Here is an 18,558-nt window from a genome sequence, read left to right on the forward strand (position 1 = left end):
CTTCAGCTGCCTCCCTCCCACTGCCATACAAGGATGTTGGTAGCTTAAGAGGGGCACTGGCTGATGCCACCTTCAGATTTTTCATGTCCTAGAAGGGCCAGGAAAGAAGATTCCTGAACCAGAGACTAAGTGAGACAGGAGGGGCACAGTCTTCTATGCCATAGGTCCACCTCATATGTCCCCTGTCTCCCTCTGCAGGGAACATGGCAAGGTCAAAGAGGGTGAGAAGACTACTGGAGATATGAGAGGGAAGGTAAAAAGAGAGAAAGAATAGTGTAAAATCTTGCCAAAATGATTGCTGTCCTTCTCTTCCCTGTTGCAGTATTCTTAACACGAGGGAGCTCTTTGCAGCAGCAACCCAACGTCAGCCAGTATACAAATGTTTTTCACTACTATAGGATGTGTGGTACATCACATGTAAGCTGCTGTCATACGTTGGCCATAAAAGTGATGTACACACGCATCTACCTCAGAACTGAATACCCCAGGAGGAAGCCAGCCTAAGGAAGGTAGGGTATGACCATCCAAGGAAAAGAACCAAACCACCAGGGGGAAGGAGGGAGAGATTTTAATACTGCCCTGTCTTTATGGAAAAGCAAAAAGGGGGAATAGGCCATAAGGGCCTGGAGTTCAGACACACATCCTGCTGAAGTGATAGCTAGAAGAGGCACAGTTTTCCAGGAGCAATTTTGTACGGACGCTGATGAAGCTAGCTCGATCAGAGGAAGTCAGCTTTTCTAGCACAAAATTAAGATCCCAGGGTGAAGGAACAGGTTTCCTAGGAAGTCTAATGTGAAGAACACCTTTAACAAATTGTTTAGTCTCAAACCTGCTATCTAGAGGTGGGGATAGAGGCACACAGGCAGAAGTAGCTGACATATAGGCCTTCAATGAAGAGTAGGCCAAGCTAATACTGAAAAATTCACACAGATAGAACCAGATAGATTTCCGCTGATAGTGGATCCTGATTTTGAGAGAGACACCAGATTGAAAATCTCTTCCACTTGGCTAGGTAGGATTTTCTGGTACTAGGTACTAAGTTTTGTGGCCTCCTGCAGAACCCTAAGCAAGTCCTCCGAGGACAGGTGTCTAAAAGAAATTAAAACCTTATCAGCCACAGAGTCAGCTGAAGGTTAGAAAAGTGGGGATGGACGACAGTTTATTTGTCTTGTGTGAGAAAGTCCACCCTGTGAAGTAACTTATGGTGACTGCCCTTGGCTAGATGCAGGAAGAGGGGGAAACCAATGCTGCCTTGGCCAAAAGGGGGGGGTCACCAAAAAGACTTTTGGTTTGTCCTGTTGAATTTTGAACAGGACTTTCAGAATGATTGGAGGGAGGGATGCATAAAGAAACATCCCCTTCCAAGAGACTGAAAGGGCATCTACCTTTCAGGCTAGAGGGTGAGGCACAAAACATGGAGTACCAGCCTGCATAACAGGTAGGATTTGCCCCCCCCCCCGTTTGTTCATATACCAGAGGACAGTCATACTGTCCACAAACAGTTGTATAGGTCCTGGGTGAAAGACAGGTTTGAATGGCTAGCAATAGGGCCCTCATCTCCCTAACACTGATGTGTTCCCTTTGTTGAGGAGAGGGACAATACCCTCTTGAGCTTTCAAGTCTCCGAAAGCTGCCCCCCATCCTACATCTGAAGCATCTGTGAACAGCTCTTGAAATGGACGCAGGGGGGTGCAAGAGGAGTCCTGGGTTGTGAGACATTTGTCAAATTTGTCAGATCCACCACAGAAGTTCCCTCTTCAGACAGGGGATGAGATTAATTGGAAAGTCTAGAGGATGAGAATGCTGCATCCAAACAGACTTTAGAAACTACTGGAGTTTCCTCATGTGAAGTTTTGCCAGAGGGAACATAGAGATAGAGGATGCCATGAAACCCAGAACCCTGAGGAACTCCCTGGTTGAAATGTGGTGAAGAGGCAAAAGGTTTCTGAAGTAGGACTCGAGGTCCAGTGCCTTATGAGGAGGGAGACAGCCTCTTAAAAAGTTTGTCTGAATCCTGCACCCCAGGAAGATGTGATCCTGAGAGAGCCAGAATTTTTTTTTTTGTAGTTTATTATAGGTTCATAGGTTGATACTAGGCTATCTGCCCTAGGGCATTTATAAGCCTAGCCAGAGTGTGTTTTGCTTTCGCCACCCTTTTAGATTTGTAGACTGTGCCTATGAATAGTAGGTCACAGAATTTAGCCTCACAGCAAGACGTTGTCCCATTCAATTCTCAGCTAGAGCGTCTTCTGTGGAGACATGCGTGAATGGGCGTACCTTCGTTGAAGGTTGTGCGTTAGGGCCGGCAACTCAGCACGTAAAAATCAACTGCCGATCATTAGCGGACCGGAGTTCCGCTGTGGCGACCCCTAACTGGGAAAAGCCGAAAGACACAACAACAACAACAAGAATATAGTCCCTTTACGGTTAGTTTATTGTGCCTCTGTCTAGCAGAGGCCCAGAAGAGATCCCAGGGGTATACTTACAATCTCCCATCCACTCGTCAAGATTTCTCTTGAAAAGGATCAGTGAGGGGCTCTGCCTAACCTGGACTGGGATTTTGTTCCAGAGTGATGGGAGTCTCTGGGATATGAATCTGTCCCTCCAGCATGTCCTATTCATTTCTGTGCTCAGGTTTAAGTCTCTAGAACATGTAGCTCTAAGGGATTTGGATTTCTTGAGGTGGAGCATGTCCATTAATTCTGGGTTGGACATGGCTTTATATGTCAGGCACGGATAGCCACTGAGTAGGCGGTAAGCAACTGAGTAGAGCTGGAGTTTCTTTAGCCTAACTGCATAGGGAATCTGTTTGAGTCCCTTTATCCTCTTGGTGAGGTACTTTTGGGGTCTTTCCTGCTGCAGCAGATGTCGGGTAAGGTACATCCCAAATGGGGCATTGTATTCAATTATGAGCCTGATGAGTGATGAATAGAGTGGCACAAAGACCTCTCTTGATCTAGATGTGAAACCTTTCGTGATGAGGTGGGCTATATAGAAAGTCTTTCTAACCACTTTGGCAAAGTGATTGTCAAAGGAGAGATTACTATCTACTTGGGTCCCCAAATCCCTAATTACTTCCTCCGTACTTAATGTGTTACCTCCTGTGTGGTAGTCTGTGGGCACTTTGTTTTTCCCAAAGGGAATGACTATGCATTTTTTAGCATTTAGCTTCAGGCCATGAGTTTGGCACCAGTTATCTGTCTCTGTGAGACCCTTTTGGAGTATGCTTGTGTCAGCCAGAGAGAGTCTATTATGGTACCCAGTTTGCAGTCATCTGCGAACTTGGTCAGCCATAGTCCTCCCGTGTTTGCCTGTACCTCAGAGAAATAAATACCGAACAAGAGAGGTCCCAGGATTGAACCTTGTGGAACTCCACTTGTAACTGGTTTACAGTCTGACAAGGCACCTGCAATTCTGACCATGTGGGTTCTATCCCTGAGCCAGTTTGCAAACCATCTTGTGACATAGGGGTTGATATTTAAGCTAGTGAGCTTACTTATGATACCTGAGTGGGGTATTGTGTCGAAGGCTTTTGCGAGATCCAGGTAGACTGTGTGAGCTACTTTCCCTTCGTCTATGGCCTTGGTAACTGTTTCAAAGAAGTCGACCAGGTTCAAGAGGCAAGATCTGCCTTTAACAAAGTCAAACTGGGTAGGATCCAGTGTCTGAAGGTTTCTGATATCATTGTTTGGAGTTCCATGATGATAGCTTTGCAGACCAGGCTAGTCAGGCTTATAGAGCGATAGTTTCCGGGGTCCGTTGTGGCACCTCCCTTGTGGAGCGAGACCACCATTGCTGTACACCATTCCTTGGGTACATATCCTGTGGTAAGGCTGAGCTTGAACACTGACTTAATGTGAGGGTTAAGTTTATCTTGTAGCTCATGTAAGACGCATCCCAGGACACCGTCCGATCCCATTGATGCTGTGTTTTTTGCTTTGGAGAGGGCAGCTCTCACCTGATCATCTGTGATGTCTGGGAGGTTACACTTCATTGGGATGGAGGGGAGAAATTTGCACTGAATCTGTCTGCTGGGATGTTGGCAATGTCTGCTGGTTCAGTGTATTTTTTGTCATTTTGCACTAACTCGGAGCATATCTGGAAGTTGTCGCCCAGGTACCTGACATAACTAAAGAAGGCCTTGTGATTGTCCCTAGGATCTTGTGCAATTTTTCTTTCGAAGCTGGCCTTAGATGATTTTATGAGGGATCGTAGCTTCTTGCTAGTACTGATCAGAGATGCCTTCCCTTTTTGGGATTTTGCTTTATCATGTAGTAGCTTCCTCCTTTTGTTGTATAGCTTATTTATGGCCGGGGTCCACCAGACAGGTCTCCTGCCTTTGGAGGAGTGAGTCTTGGTTTTATTTGGGATGGCATGATCCATACATTCCTGTAGGTGTCCATAGAATGCGTTTGTGAAGGATTCTGCGGTTTGAGCTGTGTTTTCCACTGGCCCAGGGGCTTTGAAGGATACCACCTCAGTTTTGAGAAGTGTGAAGTTTGCTTTTGAGAAGTTCTTTACCATGGTTACCTTGGCTGGGGGTGGGGACGGGATATGGATGTCCAGTGAGATTAATTTGTGGTCTGACCTTACCAGTGAGGGGTATACTTCTGGTGTGGAACATAGAGTCCCTATGTTTGTGATGACCAGATCCAATATGTTTTCCCCTCTTGTGGGGGTGGTGACAGCTGTTCCATAGCATTTGAGTTTATAAATTCTAGGAAACGTTGGGCGAGGGTGTATGAGCTTGAGTAGTTAACCCAGTCAATGTTTGGGTAGTTGAAGTCACCCAGTATGATGGTGTTTGGAGAGACCTTCATGTTCTCCAGTGTTTTCAGGAAGGCCGAGTGGGGTTCCTGAGTTTGGGAGGGTGGTCTGTAGCAGGCTATACACTGAAAAGCAGTTTTGCCCACTGTTAGTTGCACGTGGATGGTTTCCGTTGCTTCGTGCAGTGCTACTAATCTGGAGGTGTGGATATTTTTGATGTATGTGGATACTTTCCCTCCTTTTGTGGTTCGGTCAGAGTTTTGTGGCCGAAAAGCATGGTATGAAGTATAACCTGGCAGTGCTGGGGTGCTTTTGGGAGCCTTGAACCAGGTCTCTGTTACTGCACAGACATCGATGTTCTCCATACTGAGGAGAGTATCAAGTGCATTTTGACTCTACTTTTATTTTGAGCCTTATCGTTGTGGAACTGGTGCTTTTTGTTTGTTTACTTGTGAAGCCGGCACCTTCCTTTTGATAAGTTCATCAGCATTACCCTTAGTTTCTTTTTCCCTGTATTGTCTATGGAGGTGGGTTTGTCTTTTGAGCCTTGCCTAAAAAAGGCACTATGGGGGTGGCAAGAGCCTTAGCCAGTATTCGAAAGCCCAGGGGTGACAGGTGCAAGCCGTCCCTAGTGAAGCAATGTGGCTTGTCGAGCATGTCATCCCAGGCTGACAGACACTGGATCCCCTTTGAATAACACCAATACTTTAACCAATTGTTAAAACGTATCATTTTGTCTTTATACTGTGGTATCATTCTTGGTGAGGGTAACATGCTACTCAAAGTCAGGGTCATACCAGCCTGGGCTACATGATCAGACAGCTCCTCCATGTCTCTTTTCATGTAGTCTAGGGAGGTACGTCTCAGGTCATTCACACCAGCATGGACAATGACGGAGTCATATTTGTACTTGTTTTGGAGTGACCTGAGTGCGTGTGTTATGTGGCAGATCCTGGCACCCAACAGACAGCTTACAGTGACCTTCACCTTGTTCAGCCTGGTGAGTGGGACGTCAGTGTGTCTGACTATAGAGTCACCTATTACAAGTGTATTTGGTATGTTGTTTAGCCTTAAGGGCTGTGACTGTGTGGCACACTGACTTTGTAGACTATGTGATACGTGGGTATTGTTGTGGGGTAGCAGTTGTTTGGGTGTCTGCTTTGGAGGTCTCTGCTGCTTAGGCAGATTTTTATTTAGAGCCTCCGAGTATGTTTTTGTGTGTTTATGTGTTTGGTTTGTTGTTGCTATAGGTCTATAGTGAGAACTATTCTAAAGTCCAGAATACAGCAATACCTGTATTAGGGACTATTCTAGCTCAGGAAAACAAGGATATTTTTTTTTTTTTTTTTTTTAAACAGGCAACAGAAAATGCACAGAAAATACTTTACACAGGCTAGCACACTTGAGTATCCTTGTTTTCCCGCCTTTCCTCGACTAGTTTAGACCAGTATACAGGCTTTGCTGTATTCTGGGCTGTGGTGTAGTTCCTGTGTTGTCCATTGCCTTACTTGGATAGAAGGAAGTTTCTTTGCTCACCAGTGGGAGTGGGGAGCCTTGAGCAGCCTATCTGTCCCTGAAGGAGTGACCTCAGCACAAGAGCTTGTAGCAATTGGTTGTTTTGGACCATTTCTAGCTCTTTTGAAGTTCCCTGTTTAAAATCCGCCTCTGAGCGTTTTTTCTGGCTATACTACTCAGAAACAGCTCCTCGTGGTCCTGCAGAGTGGTCCTAGCAGCAGAGAACTGAGAAAAGCGACTACTTTCCTGATTTAAGTATTTGTTGCTGTTTTTTACCTGAAATGCCTTCTCTTGCTCACTCTGAACAAACTTAAACTGTTTTTTAGCTGTTTGTTGCATTTTATATTAACTGCACTTAAAAGTTTCATTTAGTCGAAAATTGTTGTTTGTTTGTTAAATTTAACTGTTGAGGCTGCCCACTAAAGTGTGCTAGCCTGTGTAACTGATTTATTACTGTTTCCTGCATTTCTGTGTGCTTTCTATCTTAAAACAAAAAAAAACAAAAAAAAATATCCTTGTTTTCCCGCCTTTCCTCGACTAGTTTAGACCAGTATACAGGCTTTGCTGTATTCTGGGCTGTGGTGTAGTTCCTGTGTTGTCCATTGCCTTACTTGGATAGGAGGAAGTTTCTTTGCTCACCAGTGGGAGTGGGGAGCCTTGAGCAGCCTATCTGTCCCTGAAGGAGTGACCTCAGCACAAGAGCTTGTAGCAATTGGTTGTTTTGGACCATTTCTAGCTCTTTTGAAGTTCCCTGTTTAAAATCCGCGTTTGCGCGGCTTTGCACGATTGTGCGCATAGTGCAGCGCCGGTTAAACAAGTTTAAACTTTTTCTGGCTCCGCCAAGTCTGCTCTTCAAATTTCCCCTTAAGAAAGTTCTACTTTTATAATAAACAGTCTACTCGCTTTATTATAAGCCTAGCACTTGTTCTCAAAACCTTTCTGCTAAGTAAGCACTCTCTAACTAAAATAAGCACTACATCCACCTACCGCCCCTGTGAGTACCTACTTCCCTTAAAGGCACAGCACTCCCTTATAATATTCTAGCATGTCGAGTGGTAGATTACTAGCATCCTCTCCGGTTCAGCTGGTTAACCTGGGAATCTTGAGACAATGCTACAATTGTCTCATGTACACAGACAACCCTCTCCTCCTCCCAACAAACACAAATACATGTGAGAGATGCAACTATATAGCCAAACTGGAGGCTGAACTCTCTCAACTCAGGACTGGCAAAACCAGACAGGAGGAGAAGGTAACCACACACACAGCAAACCCAGTCCCACATAGACCTACCACAACTGCAACCCAAACACATAATAACACAAAGACATACTCGGAGGCTCTAACAAAAAACTTACCAAAACAACAGAGGCTTCCAAAGCAGATACCCAAAAATCCACTACCTGAAAACATAACACATGCAACACATACTTCAATAAATCAGTGTGTCAAACAATCACAGCCCTTAAGGCCAAACACCATGTCTGATACACTTGTAATAGGTGACTCTATAGTCAGACACACTGACGTTCCGCTTACCAGGCTGAACAAGGAGAGGGTAACGATGAGCTGCCTATCGGGAGCTAGGATCTGCCACATAACACATGCACTCAGGTCACTCCAAAGCAAGTACAAATATGACTCTGTCATTGTCCATGCCGGCGTGAATGACCTGAGACGTACCTCCCTGGACTACATGAAAAGAGACATAGAGGAGCTCTCCGATTATGTAGCCCAGGCTGGTATGACCCTGACCCTGAGCAGCATCTTGCCCTCACCAAGAATGATGCCACAATACAAAGACAAGATGATCAGCTTTAATAATTGGCTCAAATACTGGTGTCATTCTAGGGGGATCCAATGTCTGTCTGCTTAGGATGACATGCTGGACAAGCCACGCTGCTTCGCAAGGGACGGCTTGCATCTGTCACCACTGGGCTTCCAGATATTGGCCAAGGCTCTTGCCACCCCCATAGTGCCTTTTTTAGGCAAGGCTCAAAAGACAAACCCACCTCCTTAGAAAACAAAAATGGAAAAAAATTAAGGGTAATGCTGCTCAACGCCAGAAGTCTAAATCTCAAGATGCAGGTTCTCAAAGCACTCCTCAGTATGGAGAACATCGATGTCTGTGCAGTAACTGAGACCTGGTTCAAGGCTCCTGAGAGCACCCCAGCGCTACCAGGCTACACCTCGTATCATGCTTTTCGGCCCCAAAACTCGGGCCAAACCAAAAAAGGAGGGGGAGTGTCCATATTCATCAAGGACACCCACACCACCAGGTTAGTGGCAACACATGAAGCATCAGAGACCATCCAGGTGCAACTAACCATAGGCAAAACTGCTATACAACTGGTAGCATGTTACAGACCACCCACCCAACCTCAGGAACCCCATTCAGCCTTCCTGAAGACATTGGAGGATATGAATGTCTCAACAAACACCATCATATTGGGAGACTTCAACTACCCTAACATAGACTGGGTGCATTATTCTAGCCAAAACACCCTAGCCCAAAGGTTCCTGGAATTCATAAATTCAAATGCAATGGAACAGCTACTCACCTCTCCCACAAGGGGAGATAATATACTAGACCTGATCATCACAAACATGGGGAAAAAGTGCTCCACACCGGAAGTATACCCCTCACTAGTGAGATCTGACCACAGACAAATCACCCTTGATATACATATCCCACCTTCACCCCCAACACAAAAGACTACAGTGAAAAACTTCTCAAAAGCCGACTTTACACTTCTTAAAACTGAGATGGTATCCTTTAAGCCCACTGGGCCAGTGGATACCACATCCCACAATGCAGAATCCTTCACAAATGCTTTCTACGGACATCTCCAAGAATGCATGGCTCATGCAATCCCAAATAAAACCAAGACCCTCTCCACCAAGGGCAGGCGTCCTGTCTGGTGGACCCCAGCCATAAACAAATTGTATAACAAAAGAAGGAAGCTACTGCACGACAGTGCAAAATCCCATAAAAAGAAGGCAACTCTGATCAGCACTAGTAGAAAGCTATGTTCTCTCATAAAAACATCCAAGGCCAATTTTGAGAGAAATATCGCTATGGACACTAAAGATAACCACAAGGCCTTCTTCTACTATGTTAGAAACCTGGGCGGAAACTCTCAGATATGTTCAGAGTTAGTTCACAATGACAAAAAATACACTGAACCCACAGATATTTCCAACATTCTGGCAGACAGGTTCAGTGCAAATTTCTCCCCTCCCTCACCCCCAAAAGAAGAAATACTTATCCCAGCTGAATGTAACCTCCCTGTCATCTCAGATGTCCAGGTGAGAACCGCCCTCAGCAAAGCTAAAAACACAGCATCAATGGGACCTGACGGTATCCCGGGTTGTGTGCTACGTGAACTTCAAGAGGAGCTAAACCCGCACATAAAAATGCTATTTAACCTTAGCCTTACTACAGGATATGTACCTGAGCACTGGCGTACAGCAACAGTAGTCCCACTCCACAAAGGAGGCACCTCTACAGACCCTGGTAACTACCGCCCCATAAGCTTAACCAGCCTGGTCTGCAAAGCTATGGAAAGAATCATTATGGAACTCATAAACAGAGACATTGGGGACTTACAGACACTTGATCCCACCCAGTTCGGCTTTGTAAAGGGCAGATCCTGCCTTTTGAACCTGGATGACTTTTTCGAAACAGTCACTAAAGCCATTGACGAGGGCAAAGCAGTCCATACAGCCTACCTGGACTTGGCTAAAGCTTTCGACAAAATACCCCACTCAGGCATCATAGACAAGCTCAACAGCTTAAATGTAAATCCATATGTCACAAGATGGGTTGCAAACTGGCTAAAGGATAGAACCCATAAAGTCAAAATTGCTGGAGCCATGTCAGACTCAAAGCCAGTCACAAGTGGTGTCCCACAGGGCTCTGTCCTGGGACCCCTCTTGTTCGGCATTTATTTCTCAGATGTGAAAGCAAACATGGGAGGGTTGTGGCTGACAAAGTTTGCAGATGACTGCAAACTAGGCGCCATAGTCGATACACCAGCTGACACATACATCCTACAGAAAGGCCTCACTGAAACGGACAACTGGTGCCGGAGTCATGGCCTTAAACTAAATGCCAAAAAATGTATAGTCATCCCCTTTGGGAAAAACAAAGTACCCACAAGTTATCACATAGACAGTAACCCACTGAGTACGGAAAAAGTAATCAGAGACCTGGGGACCCAAGTCGATAGTGACCTCTCATTTGACACCCACATTGCCAAAGTGGTTAGAAAGACTTTCTACCTTGCCCACCTTATCATGAAGGGATTCACATCCAGATCAAAGGAGGTCACTGTACCCTTATACTCCTCCCTTATAAGGCCCATGATTGAGTACAATGCCCCATTTGGTATGTACCTCACCCGGCACTTGCAACAGCTAGAGAGACCCCAAAAGTACCTCACCTATGTCATATGCGGCCAGACTAAAAAAACTCCAGCTCTATTCAGTAGCATACCGCCTACTCAGAGGTGATCTGTGCCTGACGTACAAGGCCATGTCCAATCAGGAATTGATGGACATGCTCCACCTCAAAAAATCCAAATCCATCAGAACCATGAGAGCTAAAGATTTAAACCTCAGCACAAATATGAACAGGACATGCTGGAGGGACAGATTCATAACTCAGAGGCTTCCCATACTCTGGAACAGAATCCCAGTTCATGTTAGGCAGAGCCCCTCACTGACTCTCTTCAAGAGAAATCTTGACGAGTGGATGGGATATCGTAGGTTTACCCCAGGGGTCATCTCTGTGTCACTACTAGACAGAGGCACAGTAAACTAAGTCTATTATGTAAGGGGGTCTTCACTGTGTCACTACTAGACAGAGGCACAGTATTCTAAATCTATTCTGTACACTAGACAGAGGCACAGTAAACTAATTCTATTATATAAGCAGGTCTTCACTGTATCACTACTAGACAGAGGCATAGTATTCTAAATCTATTCTGTACACTTTTGTACCAATATATGGGGTGGCGAAAGCCACATCACTATGGCTAGGCTTATAAATGCCCCAGGGCAGATAGCCTAGTACTAAACTATGAAACTAAACAAAAAGACAAATTTTAAAGTGCAGGTATTAAATAAATGCAAAAACAAGCTTAAATCTAACAAAAGAGCAGTTTTTACTCGCTTTTCGGTGAGAATAGACAGTCGCAAAGGTAAAGGCAGTAAAAGGTACTTAAATCTGGTAGCAGTCACTCTTTTTCATCTCTCTGCTGCTAGCACCACTCTGCAGGACCACGAGGAGCTTGCTGAGTCGGAAACAAGTGCAAAAACCACGCCAAAGTGGTTTTTTAAACAGGGGACTTGAAAGAGCTAGGAATTAGCCCAAAACGGCCAATAAACAACAAGATCTTGTGCTGAGACAGGGACAGATAGGCTGTTCAAAGCTCCCCACTCCCACTGGTGAACAAAGAAGCTTCCTTCTATCCAAGCAAGGAAATGGAAAATATGAAACCTAGGCATTGCAGAAGAGAAATGACAAAAAAAAGTTTTGCTCTAGGATCTCTGAGGAAGTTGCCATAAAAAGGAGATTGTCTAGGTAAGGGAAAACATGGATGCCCTGCAACCTGCAGTAGGCAGTCACAGGAGCTAGGCATTTTGTAAACACCTTTAGGGTGGTAGAAAGTCCACAGGGCAATGCAGAAAACTGAAAATGCCAGAAAGCCACAGAGAAACACAAAAACGTCCTGCATTTGGGGTGTATGGGAATGTGTAGATATGCATTTATGATACCCAGGTAGGCTAAGAAGGCTTGTGGCAGAATTAGAGGGAACAAGGTTTGAAGAGTTATCATACAGAAGGTGGGTACCTTCCAAAGGGTGTTGAGATGACACAGATCTAAGATGGGTCTCCAAAGGCCATCCTTTCTAGGCACTAGAAACATTCTGGAGTAGAAACCTTTTCCTTTTTGGCCTTGAGGAACTTCCTGAATGGTTCCTTCACCTCACAGGTCTAGAAGTACCTCTGGAAAGGAGGTTAGTTGTTCCTTTGGTGGTTGGGAAGTGCCCCTGAAGGGTGGCAGGGAGTCACATACCAGAAAGTATCCTTTCTGAATGATGGAGAGAACCCAGGAGTCTTGAGTTTTTTCCCAGACTGGCAGAGACAGAGAGAGGCACTAGGAAAGTGAAATGGGAGTGGAGTGAAGAAGACGGTCATAGGGAACCAGGCTTGTCTGGAAAGGGCCACTTCTGAACCGGAGTTGCAGGGGCAGTCCTGGACTGCTGAAGCATCCTACCAGCCTTTTTAGTTTTAGGTGGAGAAGGTTGGGAGTGCTTGCGTAGAAAATCAGTCTTTCCAGAGTAATTTCTCTAGAATTTAGGCACTGGAGAGACAAAAATGTGTTTTAATTCCTGCATCTCTTTTCCTGCACAGATTTAAATAAACTAGCAGCTGCAGGACCAAATAAAGCAGAATTGTCCAAAGGGGCATCCATAAGCTTGGATTTAATATCCTCTGGTAATGGCTGAAGTCTTAACCAGGAAAATCGCCTTAAGACACAGCCAGCAGCAGTCACCCTGGCTGAGGCTTCTGCAGCATCATAGCTGCATTTGTTGGTGTGGTGGACTACCTGTGAGAAAGCTCCCATCAGGGATGCAGCCAAAGTCTTACTGTCTGAGTCAGTTAAGTCTGAAATGACCTGGGAGAGTTGGGAGAGAAGGTCTAAGGCAAATTTGGTCATGTGTGTCTGGTAATTAATGGCTCTAAATGCTGAAGTGCATACTTTCATGCCTAGTCTTTCCAGGTTCCTGCTGTTCTTATCTGAAGGAAGGAGAGAGAAAGAAGGTAGTAACCTGGATGGTTTGTCTGAAGCCACTGAAAACACTGATGGATCTGCTCAAGGGCATTTAAACAAGAACTTACAGTCCCCTCAGGGACCTTGTAAAATCAGTCAGGCTTCTTAAGAGCAAGAGACTGGGAGTCTGGGGCCTTGGAAGCTGAGGCAAAGGCACCCAGGAAAGCAGATGACACAGGAAGCATAATCTAGGGGGGAGGGGATCTGTGAGGAGTAGGCCAGAGACTCCTCTTCTGAGAAGGGCTTTTCATCTGAGGAAACCTCTTCTCTGACTCTTTTTCTGAGGAGATGTTGTGCATGGCGGGACAGAAACCCCCAAGGGGGGATTAAGGGCCATGCAGTCCTTGAAAATACCTTGAGTGAATTATTCCCAGTAAATCTGAGGTTCTTTTGGAGGAGACAGATGTTTTTCTTTTTGTATCTTCTTGTGATGCAGGTCTACTCTATGTAGTGTTAGAGGGCTGGACAAAGGCTTACACTAAATGATATCTGAGTGAATTTCCTCCTGCACCAGGATCTGAAGTATCCCTTTAGGGCTTTTGGTTACTATGAGCCTCATTTCCCACTATACATCCTAGATGGATGCCTGCTCAGCCTCTGAGGACATGCCAGTGGTCAGATTGAAGGCAGCCTCAACATCGGACTCAGCCTGTGATCTGGAACCAGAAACTGGCCACATCTCCTGGTTTTCATCTGCCTCGGGTGAGATGTCTATATGAAGAGGCGCAGCAGTAGCTTCAGGCCTCAGCTTTTTGGTTTTCCACTTAGCGTTCAACTCGACCTCAGGCCCACAGGATCTCTCCATTGCACTCTTCTCTAATAACTTTAAGCACTTAATTGAGCACTTTCAGTGTATATAAGTACAGAGTTTTTTATGTAGAAGGTAGATCTGAAGAAGCGTACAGTCCTGTACGTGAAAGCGCTCATCTCTTTTGGCCTGAATAAAGAAGATTTTTTCGTAGCATTGTGGTGGTCGTTACTCTGGTGTTTACTCTCCAATAACTTTAAGCACTGGTTTTCCAAGTAAACGGCTAAGGAGGAAAACCTCTTTCAAAGGGTCTTGGGTACAAAGGCCTGGAAAATGGGACAGGATTTGTGATCGTAGGTAGGTCCTAAGCAAAAAGACACTGACATTTTCCTTTTCTGGATGACATGAACCCTACCATTAAACAGTAGTAAAAGAAAAAAGATTTCTCCAATGGGGCACATCTCAGAATTCGCAGAAAACAGCAAATGGCTCACCGAATACATCAACGGTCAAGGTATTGTACAGACTGGCACCAGAGAAGTTCTGAGATAGAGGAGTGTGTACATCACTTTTATGTATGACATACGACAGCAGCGTACGTGCAACGTGCCACGTATCCTACAGTAGTGAAAGACTTTTGTATACTGGCTGACATTGGGTCACCTGCTGTGGAGATCTCCCTCATGTTAAGTATACTGCAATAGATGAACAGAAGGACATCAAATGGGTCCCTACTCCAAGGTTTCTGAGCTGGACAAAGTTTTTTTTTTTTTTTTTTTGTGCCTATACTTCAGTTGGCTTTCCAAGAATGCCATGTTTCATCCCTGAATTTTAGTAAAGATTTCAGTTCACTGGTTAACCAGTCATTTTTTAGTGGTTTTGTACATTCGTCTAATTAGTGGGAAACAAACTCCTTGTAGGTTTCTTAAGATGTTGGCAAATATTTCTGCAGCAAGGTAGGCTTCAGTTACATCTAGTATGTTGAAACAGTCTTGGATGCCAAGAGTGGATTTGATTTTTTTTTTATACTGGAGTCTGATTTGGCTCTAAAAGAAATCAGTTGTGGGGAATGCAGTACAAAGTTGACTGGATAGTGGTCTCTTACAGATGGTATATGGATAATAATATCACAGACTAGTGAAGGATTGCAACTAATTATGAGTCCAAGGAGGAAGTGCTTATTAGCTTTTACTTTGGCCATGAGGGCTGCTGTGCAAGTAGTCATAGATTATACGTAGTAAGAATATCTGTTTTGTCACTGTGGAATGGACTCAGCATGTGTAACCATGAGGTTATCCCTATTTGTTTTGGTGGATGTAATATTTTGTAATATGGTATTAAATTTGTCTATGGATAATGGAGGTAAAAGGAAGGTTGTGGAGAGATTTGTTATATTTTGTGAGTATGGTAGTTAGTCGCTAATGTGGAAGGATGTCAGTACTGAGGGTGGTCTGAGCAAGAAGTTGGGCCCTTGTTCTGGTATTTAAAAAAAATGGTTCTTACACCATTTTTAAGTCCTGATTTGGCATCTAAGTGGTAATCATAGTTGAAATACAGTGGTGTATGAGGGAGATATGTCATTTCTTATCGATGATTCTGTGACTGTTATAATGTCTGGGTTTTGTTGAGTAATGAGTGCATTGAGTCTGTATACTATGTACATTAATTATGAGGCATGAGAGTACAGAGAGCCCTGGGTTAGGTTTGATGATTCTGTGAAGTACTATTAGAATTATGGCAGTAAATTTATATAGGTTTTTGGTGGTTTAGTGGTTTATGGAAGGTATAAACTAAGGAGTCTAGATATGATGGGTATAACTGGGTGGTGTTATGCAGAAAGTATGGGTGGAAAGGGTGAGTAGGAGAGATTGCTGAGGGTGTGTTTGTCAAACAGGTGGCTGAATGGAATGCAGGGTGGTGTAAGACCAGTTGTGTCCAATTAAGGCAAAGAGCAGATTTAGGAATTTGTCTGAGGATAAAGTGTTAGGATATTGTAGAGTAGTAGAACTATAAATGGAAAGCAGTAATCATGAAAATGCTTATGGAGTCATGTTTGGTGGGGATGCAGGTGAGTTCAGTGGATGTTACGATAGGAAAGGCTAATGTGCTACTCTGTTAAGCTCTAGTGGTAATGACTTGTGGCTGCAGCTGAAAGGAGTTTGCATGTATAGCAGTTGGTAAGGGACCATATGTAAGTGTGGGTTAGGGATACTGGTTTGCTACTGAAATGTTAAATGGGAACTGTGTGTAGCTTAACTGAAGGCTGCTGGTTTAGAAGTTGTGTGTACTACTTTGAATGAGGGCGGGAAGGTTTAAATTGTGCTTATTTCTACAGTTATGTGTGCATAACGTTAAAAGGGGTATGCAAGAAGTGGAGTAATGGGTGGGGAACAGTTCCTACAAAGGTAATAATATGGAAGGGATAGGAAAAGAGCAAAGCTAGCTACAGCTCCCATGCCAATGCGAAGTAATCAGTGCAAGAGTGCTCAACATGAAGACTGAAGCTGTGAGTCATCACGCAGGTACCTGCCTTAGAGATTACTTCTGCCTTTAAAATTCTAATAGGAGTATGCATACACTGGATAACTGCAGGACTTCTTTTAAAATGGTTCTCCTACACAGAACTATCACAGTGATACAAGAAATACTACAAGGGAGGCAGAGAGGGAAAAGGGTGTAACAATTAAACTGCTGCACCCACAATGCTAAGGTGGTGTCTATTATTTCAGAGATAATTTGGGCTTAATTCCATAGAAACAGGTGATGTGTTTTTCAAACCATTAGAATAAGATGGGAGAAATGTAAGGAAATATCTGTCCACCAGAATAGGTGGACAAGTGGGAAAACTACTTGTCTGTGTAGTCATAGCTGGCTTTAGGCACCAGCAAACCCTGCAGTCGCTGGGGGCCCCCAACCAAAACAAGTTATCTTACCTTGATATTTTGTAACATATTTGTCAAACCAACAAAAGCTAGTAGGACAATCTTATGTACGAAATAAACCAGCTGAGTAATAACTCATATTAATATCTCCTTTAAAATTCAAAGATATCTCTGGTTATAGCAACAAGAGTTTTAGCAAGCAACAGGGTACACAACTCCATTAAAAATTTTACCATGGACACAGTGCCCATAGCTTAGTTAAACTCTGTTAGTGGATATTCACTCCACTAAACTAACATAGCCAGCTTTAGGTACTTGCAATACCCGTGGCTGCAAGGGGTTCCCTTAATCATCCTTGACTGTGTGAGGGCCCCACAAAAGCTGTTGCTGTTTTGAGAAAAATGAGGAGAATAAATGTATTAATTTCCTGATTATGCTCTTTAACCTGAACAGATCTGTCATATGACTTTCTTAGGATAAAGTTAACATTGAACATAAACAAGGTAAACAGAGAGATCAGCAGCCCAGTGACCATCACGGTGCAAACTTTGGACTTTAAGAAAAGCTTCTGCTTCTGATCTTCAGGGATGGTTTTCTCTTTCAGGGAGTTTTATAAACACTGGCAGAACACCAGATACTATAACTTTCAACTTATTTGCAGAAGAATTCAGCACAATACCAACAAAAGCAATATAAAGGCTCAAAATCATGAACGAGTTTTACATATTACTCTAATTCAATTCAAATTTAATAGCACAAAATCTTATACATCAACATACATTTGGACAATAAGTATAAAATTCTGATGTCTGGATTTATTGACCGTCTATAATCCTGAATGATTTACAAGCAGATCAAACTTTTTACAAAAGACAGTGCAAAATTATGAGAAAAAAAATACGAAGGTCTGTGAAATCAGGGACAATGACAGCTTTGCATTACTCCTCAGTGAGGTAAATAAAAGTGACTTAGCCCTGCTGCTGCTTGACAACTGCTAAATGGCAGTCACTGATCTTGTATGCCAGTACCAGTGTTGCACAATGTATTGCCATTTGCTGAAATGAGTACAAAACTAGTATTGCTTTGGCTTGTGTGTGTGTGTGTGTGTGTGTGTGTGTGTGTGTGTGTGTGTGTGTGTGTGTGTGTGTGTAAAAGACAGTGATCTTTGTGTGCACACACCCAAAATGTCACAACACATACATTATTCATTTGTGTATCAGTAAAAATGTAGCTAACAAATAATTGCATTTCAAAAGTAATGCATAAATTAATATATCACAGAATAGTCAGACACTTAAATCTTTTAATAGTCTGGAGGCCCCCTCCCCAGACTGTATAACTGGATAAGGGGGCTCCCTTAATTATCCTTGACTGTGTGGGGATCCCAGAAAAGCTTTTGCTGGCTGGGGAAAAATGAGAAGGAAATAAATGTATTTACTTTCTGATTATGTTCTAACTTGAAAAGGGCTGTGATATGACCCTGTTTGGATAAAGCATAATGAACTCTGCTATCAACTGCACCCATTCACCCTGCTCAGGTGTGTGTGTGTGTGTGTGTGTGTGTGTGTGAACAGAAAGCTGCTGTAAGTTATGTAAAGGGGTGATGTATGGTTATTACTTTAATATTCATCACAGTCAAACCTTAGAGGTGTGCACATGAGGTTATTTTAGCTTGTGTTTGGGCTGAGGACAATGCGGTCATTGTTTCTTTCACTAATCTCACAGACCTCAAACTCATACAAAGAATTGTTACCTTTTCAAATGCCCAAACTGGGAAATTTTTGGTACAAACGTCAGATTTTGCA

General features: G+C 43.8%; 1 protein-coding gene across 2 annotated transcripts in view; it reads right to left on the bottom strand.

Moving 5' to 3' along the window:
- RNF31 (ring finger protein 31) overlaps window positions 1-18,558 on the bottom strand; it is a 1,258,066-nt gene that overhangs the window by 932,428 nt on the left and 307,080 nt on the right. The window lies entirely within an intron of this gene.

Source organism: Protopterus annectens, chromosome 16.part0, assembly GCF_019279795.1.
Source record: "Protopterus annectens isolate FY-2018-M chromosome 16.part0, PAN1.0, whole genome shotgun sequence".
Classification (NCBI taxonomy): domain Eukaryota; kingdom Metazoa; phylum Chordata; order Ceratodontiformes; family Protopteridae; genus Protopterus; species Protopterus annectens.